At 47.5% G+C, this 10,105-nt stretch overlaps 1 long non-coding RNA gene across 1 annotated transcript; it reads right to left on the bottom strand.

Moving 5' to 3' along the window:
- Positions 1-4,102: 4,102 nt before the first annotated feature.
- LOC308355357 lies at positions 4,103-9,527 on the bottom strand. Its single transcript, XR_013967956.1, has 3 exons — positions 9,392-9,527; positions 9,134-9,252; positions 4,103-6,117 (listed from the first exon to the last, which is right to left on the bottom strand). It is a non-coding gene; the product is annotated as an uncharacterized lncRNA (long non-coding RNA).
- Between the last annotated feature and the right edge of the window lie 578 nt (positions 9,528-10,105).

The following is a 10,105-nucleotide window of genomic DNA, read 5'->3' as shown; positions in this document are numbered from 1 at the left end:
CTGGGTTTCCAAACCCAAAGAAGGCCCCAAATCTTGGGAATATACAGAAGGACACAATGGAAGGAACAAATACACAAACAAATATATCAAGGAGAGTATTCTAAGATTCTGGAAAGTTCCTGTTTCTTCTGTCTCATGATGCACACCCACGTAAATGCCTCCTCTCCTTGCCTGATCCAACCTCATCTCCAGCAACAGAGAGATGGTAGACGGATAAACGGATCCAAGCAAAATAACTGGATGGTATCACTCTCCTTAAAGTAGCTCACCACATTGTGAAGGAGACCCTAGCTTTACTACCCACAGAGAATGACCTGGAGTTTGTACCGTCTCTGTTGATAAAATCACCAACTATCACCTTGTGTCAGTCATGGGATCCATCAGTCCCTTGACGGATGTTTCCAAGTGTCATTTACATACAGTGCCATCCATGTGGCATCAGGCTTGCTGATATTTTTAAACCAATCCAGGCTTGGTCACCTTGAAGAATGCTTATTTTATTTTCTGTGGTTGGGCTGGGCCCGCCGGACCCTTCCCCTCTAGTCCACTGCCAGGCTGGCTGGGGCCGGGATACCTCTCACCATCCTGGTTTGGTGGGGCTCAGCCGACGCTTCGCTCCCTCTTGCTTCCGTGCGGTCTTCTAGCTTCAGAGAGGGGCTCCCCTGAGAATCAGCCTTATGCCATGTGCGCATGGCAGGGCCCGGAAATCTTGACAAAGCAGTTTCTCTAAACCACAGTAGGGAAGGCAAAAATACCGATAATCAATTATGCCTTCGAGTCAGCCGTTCACCTCTGCCGATGCCTCCCGGGTGTCGGCTGTCACGTGTTAATAGTGTCACCTAGAATCCCTGATGGGGCCGTGTAAGCTTCTGCGGCGTTCCTGCCCCCACAGCGGCGCTGGCGAACACTCTTCCTTTAGAGCCCATCTGGGCTGCTCCGCGCGGCCCGGCCTGTTGCGACGCGCCGCTTTGCCAGCCTGCCTTCAGGTCAGACTTCAGAGCTCTGGATTTTTAAAATCTCTGGGTCAGTTTGTCTTGGGAAACCTCCACCCACCCCTCTCCCCACCCCAACCCTCCCTAGGCGTCCAGGGCTCACCCACCAGGGGAATAGGCTATTCCTCAGGCCTGGGCAGTACCCCATCCATCGGCCCTGTTCCCGCTGAGCTAGACTCTCAAGGCCGGTGGTGACATTCACTCTCTGTGGCCTTGACCTGAACAGCCATGACAGTGAGCACCCACCAGAGCCTCGCTTACAAGGGCTGGGAGCGAAGGCTTTCTCCCCATGAGGCCGGTCGCTTTGGCGAGCTGAGGAGCACTGGCCAGACCAAACTCAGACCTCGTCCGCAGCCTCCAGTCAAAACCACAACTCCATTCCGGAGTGTAATTTCATTATTTAGCTTTTGGGCTTTCTCTAGCTCTAGAGTCAATCTGGAAACATAAACAGAGAAAAGAGAGGGGCTGCCTCACGCCTCTGGAATGCCACTCACTTCTCACACGGTTTCTCAGCCTCTGGGTTCAAAGCGTTTCTCCCGTCATTTTATTAATTGTGTAGCAAGCAGTATTTGGTCACCTGGTGTAAGCCCGGCCCCTTATCACCCTCGCTGGGAACCTACTACCCTGGGAGAAGCAGACACACCGAGGGTGAATGGCAGAGTGTGAGCAGAGCGCTGAGGGCCACCAAGGAGGAGGGTGAGAACTTTCCCAGGAAGGTGGTAACATTCGATGTGGGTCTTAAGGCAGGACTCCGCGTTTAACAATGAGAGGGCAGTGGTGGTCCGGTTGGAAGGAGGGTGGGAGGGCGTGAGGCTCTGAGGGCTCTGACATACATTGGCATGGTGGGGAGGTCCGTGCGACCAACTCTCATGTGCTGGGCCTGGCCGGTTGTGAGGAAATCTGAGGCCACCTGTAAGTCCCCATGGGCACTTAGACATTGTCCAGGGGTGACCATGAGTCCCTGAAGGTGTTTAACAGAACAGGGTGTGATGTATGGATCAGAGAGGCCAAGACTGGGGCAGGGAGACAAGTCGTGATGGTCCTGGCCAGAGACGGTGGGTAGGCTGGCTTTGAAGCTGTGGGGACACAGAGGAGGGTGACATTTCTGTGACAGGGTCCACCAAATCCAGACACCTGTTGAGTATTGAGAGAGACAAAATGAGGAAAGCATTTTTTTTTTTTTATTTGACAGGCAGAGATCACAAGCAGGCAGAGAGGCAGGCAGAGAGAGAGGAGGAAGCAGGCTCCCTGCTGAGCAGAGAGCCCGATGCGGGGCTCGATCCCAGGGCCCTGAGATCATGACCTGAGCCGAAGGCAGAGGCTTTAACCCACTGAGCCACCCAGGCGCCCCAACGAAAGCATTTGAACCCACACTGAGATTTTGAACTTGAGAGACTAGAATCAGAAGGCAAGGCAGGACGGGACCGGAGTGGGGCAGGGACGGGGCAGACGTCAGACTCTGGTGGCTTCCGGAATGGGAGGAAGAGGAGGCAGCAAGTATAGATGAGTCCTTCATGAAGCTTAGTAACGAGGAGAAGAGAGAGAGACTCTGAGCACTAACGGGCTTTTCTAAAATAGGGGAAAGAGCGATTTGTAAGGAGGGGGCGACGCGGTAGAGAAGGGAAGGTTGTGGTGTGTGGGAGAGCGGCCGTTTATTCAGTAGGTCCTAGGAGTGGGCCCTGTACCACACACTGAACACCCAGATGGCACTTCAGCTCCACATCAACCCGGTGAGGCGGGTGTACATTTCCCCATTTCCCAAATGAGGACACGACCAACCAGTGGGTTCCGCCAGGGACGGGGACAGGCTGAGCAGCGGAAGCAAGAGAGAATGGTGGGGTGGGGGGGGTCCCTGAGGGCCAAGGAATGTCTCTCTTTTAGACTTGGGACTCCAAGCAGTTCTGGCTGGTGACAAAGACCAGACCCAAGGACCTGAGGCTCGATGGTTCGTTCCCATGAGCATTACGGTTACACAGCATGAGGCAGCCACAAAGGCCCTCTGCGGGGGTGGCCGAGGGGACAGTGATGCTCAGGCTTCTCTCTCCACTTTTCCTCCTCTCCTCAGAACATCACATCCACAAGTGTGTGGTTCCCACAGAGCACAGCGTGTGTGCAAGAAATGCCCCGAGTGCCCGTTGTCTTTGCCTTTCCCCACTGTGGCTGGTAGAGCCCATTTTGATGTCTGAAGCGTTTATGACTGTCAGATCACCACAGCCCACATTTTGCCTCAAAGATTTCTTCTCCGTTTCCTCCCAGTTCCCAAGTTGAACCCTAAGCTGATGTTTAATTTATCTGTGGTAATGAGGGACGGGGACAGCCCTGCATAATTAAAGTCTGAAGATAAGCCAAAGCTCATGTTAGCCAAAATGCGTACATCCTTCCCCACCATGTCTTGCTGCCCATGTTGCTACCGAATGACAACCTGACTAATCTGAGTTTTGCCAGTTCTTTGTGTGGTGTGTCTGCCCTTGTATGATTGGTTGTGACGGGGCATTTCAGTCAGTCCAAGGCACCAGAGCCCACTTGCTGGGTCCTCCAACGTGTGGGCAGCTTGAGGGGGGCGGCCATCTTAGCAGACCGCAGAAGACTGCTTGAGCCTCCTGCTCCCATAGCTTTCTGTTGAGCTTTCCACTCAACACACACTCCCTCAGTCTCCTACAACTGACTTCTGGTGAACTCACTGAACGAATAAACGCATGAATGAATGAATGAATGAATGGAAAGTTTCTAAGCCACCTAGAAACTAAACTTCTGGACAATTCCTCCAGGGTGACAGACAACCGCTCTAAAGATTGCAGTGAAGATGTGGGAGAGCCTATGACTCTCAAGCTTCCTTCTGCTTATGATTTGATAATCAAAGACCCAAATGTAGTTCGATATGTGAGATGGAATTTTCCCAGCGTTACATATAAAATGATACCCTTGGGCTTTTCTTTTGAACACCTTCCAAGTACACAAGTATAGAATGGGAATAATAAGACCCAGAATCACAGAGTGAAAGCAGTCGTCTCATACAATCATTCAGTTTATCTCTAAGGAAAATTAAGCCCAGTGACGATCAAAGAATTGCCTCGAGTCTTGAAGATTGTTCAGAACCCAAAATTCATTCAAAGAATCTTACATTTATTTACCTATTTTTGAGGGAGGTGGGCAGTAGGGAGAAGGAGAGAGACACCCTGGGTGGACACCCAGCACAGCGCCCGACACGGGGCTCGATCCCATGACCCTGAGTCAAAATCAGGAGTCAGACATGTAACCAACTGAACCACCCAGGCGTCCCCCAAAGAATCTCAAATTTAAAAGAAGGCGTATTACGAGAAGCTTCATGGAAACTAGCTGAAAGAGGTTTTGTGGGAGTTTGTGGAAATTGGCAAGACGTTGGTCAATTCCTCTGACTCTACTTCCGCGGGGCCTTCCATGGCAAGAGAAGCTGCAGAAAGCTCTTAGCATGAATTAAGAGACATCTTAAGTTTACTCCAGTTCTGGGATTCTGTGGCCCTGCCGCAGGCACATCTGGTTGGCTGGACCGATGGCTGTCACAGAAGCGATGGCCACTGTGTGGGGTCAGTGGAATCAGAGGTGTCCGCTGATGCCAAGCTGCCACAGCCCCGGGGAACAGCAGTTGCCCTGATCTCCGTTTGGATCCCTCCTATTCTGGGCCTTCTCAGGTCTGTTGGAGACAAGCCTCCTTCAGCTGAGATGCTCTGAGTCATTCATGCCTCCCGGCCACCTGCAGGGGCCCCATCTGCTGGAGGGGCCGCTGGGGCCGCCGTTTGCCCAGGGAGCGCCCATGAAATGAAATCGCCGTCAAAAGGAGTGCTTCAGACATAGTTCGTCGGGTTGTAGGGATTGGAAGTCTGTTCGAGGCAGCTCCGATTTGAGAGAGAATAAGGGAAAAGTGTAGAGGTCTGCCTCTCAAGGATATAAATGGGGTTGCGCAGAAATCCAAGAGGAGCCTAGCACTGGGACTCAGGAAGGAAGGGCAGAGCGGAAAGACGGTGGGACCCGTGCAGGAAGAGTCCGCGGCCTTGACTTTGGCCCAGCACCGACATTCATACAACAGCGGCTCTGCTCCCTGGGCCTGCTTCCCCTTTCTCCCATGTCTCTTTGCTCCAAATCCTCGGGAGACCTCCGATCGCCGAGCAGTCGATGCACTGGCTGCGGGAATCTGCTCTCCACCACCGGACTAACGAACTGTAGCTTCAGGGCTGGTGATCCAGGAACTGTCTGCAGAGCTGGCTGAGCTGGGGGCTGGGGCAAACGGACCCGGTCATCCAGTGCAGAGATAACCAGGGTCCGGAGCAACCCGACACGGCATGCACTCGGCCAGTCCATGCCAATGGGGGTTTGTATTTTGTAGTTTTCCCTTCTTTCCTCTTCCTTCATGGCGCCTTTCTCAGCATATCTGCAAAGTCATGTAGCTCCCCCGTTGATTCAACCATCTCCGGATATGAGATCAGGTGCCTGCACACCATTCCGGAGAGTTTAGGCGAGGAGACTGAACAGCCAGCCTCTATTACTCCTTCTAATGAACTCATCCACTAGTACATTTAACAGATAATTATCAAGGGCCTAATTACCAGCATCGTTTTCTGCTAGAAACAAACGGGTCTCCTCTATGGTTTATATCCTCAGGCAGCTTGTACTCTATCTGGGAAACCAAGACATATACCCTTAAGCAAATCAATACAGTTTCAGGTAATTCCTATGATCTCAGAACCAGGTGGGTTTAGCCAGCCTTGTGTAAAAACAAACCGGGTCCAAATAATCCAGCACGGCCCGCCAGCTAAACACAGTCTCGCGTCTTCATCCAGCACAGCATCACCGTCTCTCTGCAGCACTTTCCTATAGAAATTTCGAAGTCTTCTGCAATTTATGACACCGAGTCCAACTGATCAACACCCAGAATAAAGATGGAACCCCAGAAAAGGTAGCGTACGATCTGGGTAACAGGTGCCGAGCAAGGACGGCCTCTTCCCGTGTTCTCCACGCTGCCTGCTGTTTCTAAGGAATGATCTTCCCACCCTCGCCGTCTAGAACAGGACTCAGCGTAAGATTGTCTGAGACAGTCATTGGCCACAGGACATGGACGCTTCAGGACTGAGCTTAGCACAGACCCTCGGAACTATGGGAAAAAGCAGCTCTTAGGTGGGATACTTCTAACCGCAAAGGTTATAGATATATTTATGCTGTTTCCATTGGATTCTTTATTTGTATTTTTAGAAATGGGAGTGTGAAGGGCACTCATCCTGCTCCCTTGGAACAGAACTCCTGCGGTCCCCACTCCTGCTGTCCATCCTCCTTCCCCTGCCCTCAGCTCATAGTCAATCAACAAACCCTTGTTGAGGCCAGCTCTGGGTCGGACTGAGGCTGAGTGCCATGGGATACCCAAAGCAACAGCAGCCCAGCCCTCCGGGAGCTTGAGGGGGAGAATTGTGACACAGAATATCTCTAGCTCAAGGCAAACTCATGCTGGAATTGGGATTGTTGTTATACAGAACATGTTAACTTAAGGGAGAATGGATACCTTTCCAAGAAGAATGTAGGAGAGCTAGATAAAAATGTGGTAGTGGATCCGAAGATACAATTCCTACCAGAAGAAACCTAAATCTGTGTTAACAGTCACAAGACAAATAAAAGGAATAATGATGAAGACAATCATAAGATCCCTTCCTGCATCCATCAGAAAGGGAAAAACTACTGAAATCAAGCAATGCCAGTTGTGGTTGAAGGTTGAAGAAATAAGAACTTTCTTTTTTTTAAATGATTTTATTTTTAAGTAATTTCTCTACCCAACGTGGGGCTCGAACTCACAGCCCTGAGATCCAGAGTCTCGGGGCTCACCGACTGAGCCAGCCAGGTGTCCCAAGACATAGGAACTTTCATGAAATGGGTGTAAGCACTCCAGAGAGCAACATGGCAGCGTTCAGTGAATCCCATAACTGGGTAAAGAATCCAGATAATTTCTGACTATAATGGAATACGTTCAAGGATATTTGTCACAGGAGTATGTGTGGTGGTGAGGAGTGGAGGCCATATACGTTTCTAGCACAAGGAGGGTTGATAGGTGCATTTGATGCAGTGATCAGAATAATAACACGGATGTACACTCAGCCTAGCTGGATCTTAATAAGATAGTACAGATTAACGATGGTAAGAAGCCAATGGAGATATACAGCGTAGTGTCATTTACATAAATTCAAAACGCGCTTACAAAATCACCATGTCCCCAGCAGCTACAAAAGTGCCCACTACAGGGTAGGCCCTCCATAAGTTGTTGTCTTGTTGTCATTATCAAATATACATACTAAATAGCCCTCTACATTTTTCAATGATACAAACAAAACGAGAGCGCTAACAATATTTATGTAAATTAAAGATACATGAGCACAAACACAAAAAAATCACGTATTTTTTAGGGCCTACACAAATCTATAAACATATTTAAGGGCATGATTCTTCTGGTTGTAGTCATTTGATATTAGAATGGAAATCCCTGGAGTGAAGCAAAATTAATTCATAAATCTCTGTTGGACCCAAGGTCACGTACCCTCGTGAACACTCACTCTCTATGTTCTGGTTTTATATTCACCAAACAACACTCTGAAGTCTGAGCTTTTCTTGGGTACCTGGTTGACCGGAAAGGCTGAGGGAGGGCTTTCCCAAAAGCACCTACGTGAATATCCCATTTACTAGAAAATATCTGAGCAGCTCTGAGCAACATACAGTTATATACTGACATTAGTCTTTGGTGATTTCGGTTCTGAAGATCAGTATCCCAAAGCTTAGGTGTTTCCTGGGTCCTCTATCTCCCTAAAGCAATGGTTAAATATAGGAAATTTTTAGAGAGAGACGGGGAGAGAGGGAAGTCCTGTTGCCTAATAAGACGGCAACCTCCCATCTCTGACTCGTCCTTTCCTCTCCGGGCAGTTAAAACACCAGCTCACACCCACCATTTGGGTATTCACACTCACCTTCATTTTTTAACCCCAGAGATTTCTCTTACTTTCTTGGAATTCAGATGATGGGTTTAAAGGGATGTTATAGGTTTTCAGCACTGCTAAGTGTTTTGTAGTAGGAGAGAGCTCAGGTAATATAATCTGCCCTATTTTTGGAAATGGAGAATGTTAGCTGTGCTTTCAAAATAGTTTTAGTTGGTGTATATATATACACATACATATGTATATACATATGTATATACATATATATGTATATATATGTATATGTGTATATATACATATATATACACACACATATGTGTGTGTGTATATACATATGTATATACATATATATGTATATACATATGTATATATATACACATATACATATATACGTATATATGTATATACATATGTATATATACATATATGTATATATACATATATACACACAGGGAGGCAGTCTGTACAGTGGCTATCTTCTTATCAAATATCATAAGTACATGCGTTCTTTTTAAGCTTATTTGTTTGTGTCATCTGTACACCCAATGTGGGTACCAATGAGATTCAACAAATTCAGTCAATGTGGGGCTTTAACTCACAACCCCAAGATGAAGAATCACAGGCTTTTCTGACAGAGCCAGCCAGGTGCCCCCAAATACATGTCATACAAGAATGATAGTAACCCTTGTCCTCACTCTTAGAAAAACAAATCAAAATATATTTCCTGGGGCGCCTGGGTGGCTCAGCGGGTTAAGCCTCTGCCTTCGGCTCAGGTCATGGTCCCAGGGTCCTGGGATCAAGCCCCACATTGGGCTCTCTGCTCAGTGGGGAGCCTGCTTCCTCCTCTCTCTCTGCCTGCCTGCCTACTCGTGATCTCTCCTCAAATAAATAAATTCTTTAAAAAATATATATATATATTTCCTACCTTAATGATCTCTATATAACCAGGCTAACGTCATGTTTTTTTTTTTTTGGCATTACCAAGTATTTTTTAATTTTACCTCAAGAGCAGTGAGTACACAGCACGTAGCCAAGTAAGGATGACTGCATCATCTTAAACCACATTGAGTCTAAGAGTTTACCGAGTACTGTCTCATTTTATCCTCACAATGACTTTACAACACAGCAGGTATTGCTGTCCTGTATTTACAGATGGAAAGACTGAAGCCCAGGGAGGCAAGGGAACGCAGCAAAACTCACACACTGAATGCCAGGGCCAGGACTGGAGTCCTCAGGGTTCCACCACCCCCACAGGGTTTGTCCTCCAAAAAGCCAGGTTTTCTTCTCATAATGAATATTAGGGTATTCATTTGCAGAGTCTGAAACAGGTAAGCCATAAAAGATAAAAAAAAAAGGATACCAATAACTTCAAAATCCAAAGAGAGGAGTGGACCCTCCTGTTTTAAACCAAAATAATAAAAAGAAAAGTCAGAGTGGGTTGTGGAAAAAATGAATCACCTTCTCCAGGTTTAGGGCAACGGTCCGATATCTATACCCTCTTCCGTGCATTTAGGAAAACACACTGCAAACAGCATGCATATTCCTCAGACAGATGTGATCGCTCTTAATGGGCGCTTCTCTGCAGGCGGCCGGCTGGTCTGCAGCTGCTCTGTCATTTTCATCCAAACATTTAAATCTGGGACTGGGTAGATAGTGGAGGCTGGGTCAAAAAGCCAACTTTGGTATGAACTATTTATTCTTAGCTGGCCTCTGTGTTTGTCTGTGTAGTTTTGCCAAGCATTTTAATAGTTTTCATTGAGTATTCTTTATTCTTTTCTGGGAAAAAAGTGATTCAGGGTGGGAATGGGAGGGGCACAGGGCATGAAATGGCTTTCCCTTCCCTGAAGACTTTGGACACTCTTCCCATAGTAGATGCCGAAGGAGACATTGACCTCTGACTTGCAAATAATTGGGGATATTTTTCTGGTAGTTCACCACTGTTATTCTCTGCGTTTTGGACTGTGATTTAAATTCCAGTTCAGTCCTTGTTTAGTGGACTAATGAAAGTATTGGATTGGAGGGAAATTATTAATTCCTGGTAGATGTGGACGCAATGTAACTTCATTGCAAACTGATTTTCAAATAGCTCATTTAGTTGGATAATTCTTGTCCAATACCTTAAGAGATCTTTACTTTTATCATTAGAAAATAAAATATAAACTATTCTCAAAA

This window comes from Martes martes (assembly GCF_963455335.1).
Source record: "Martes martes genome assembly, chromosome: 14".
Classification (NCBI taxonomy): Eukaryota; Metazoa; Chordata; class Mammalia; order Carnivora; family Mustelidae; genus Martes; species Martes martes.
This window is presented reverse-complemented; position numbering and strand designations above follow the sequence as displayed.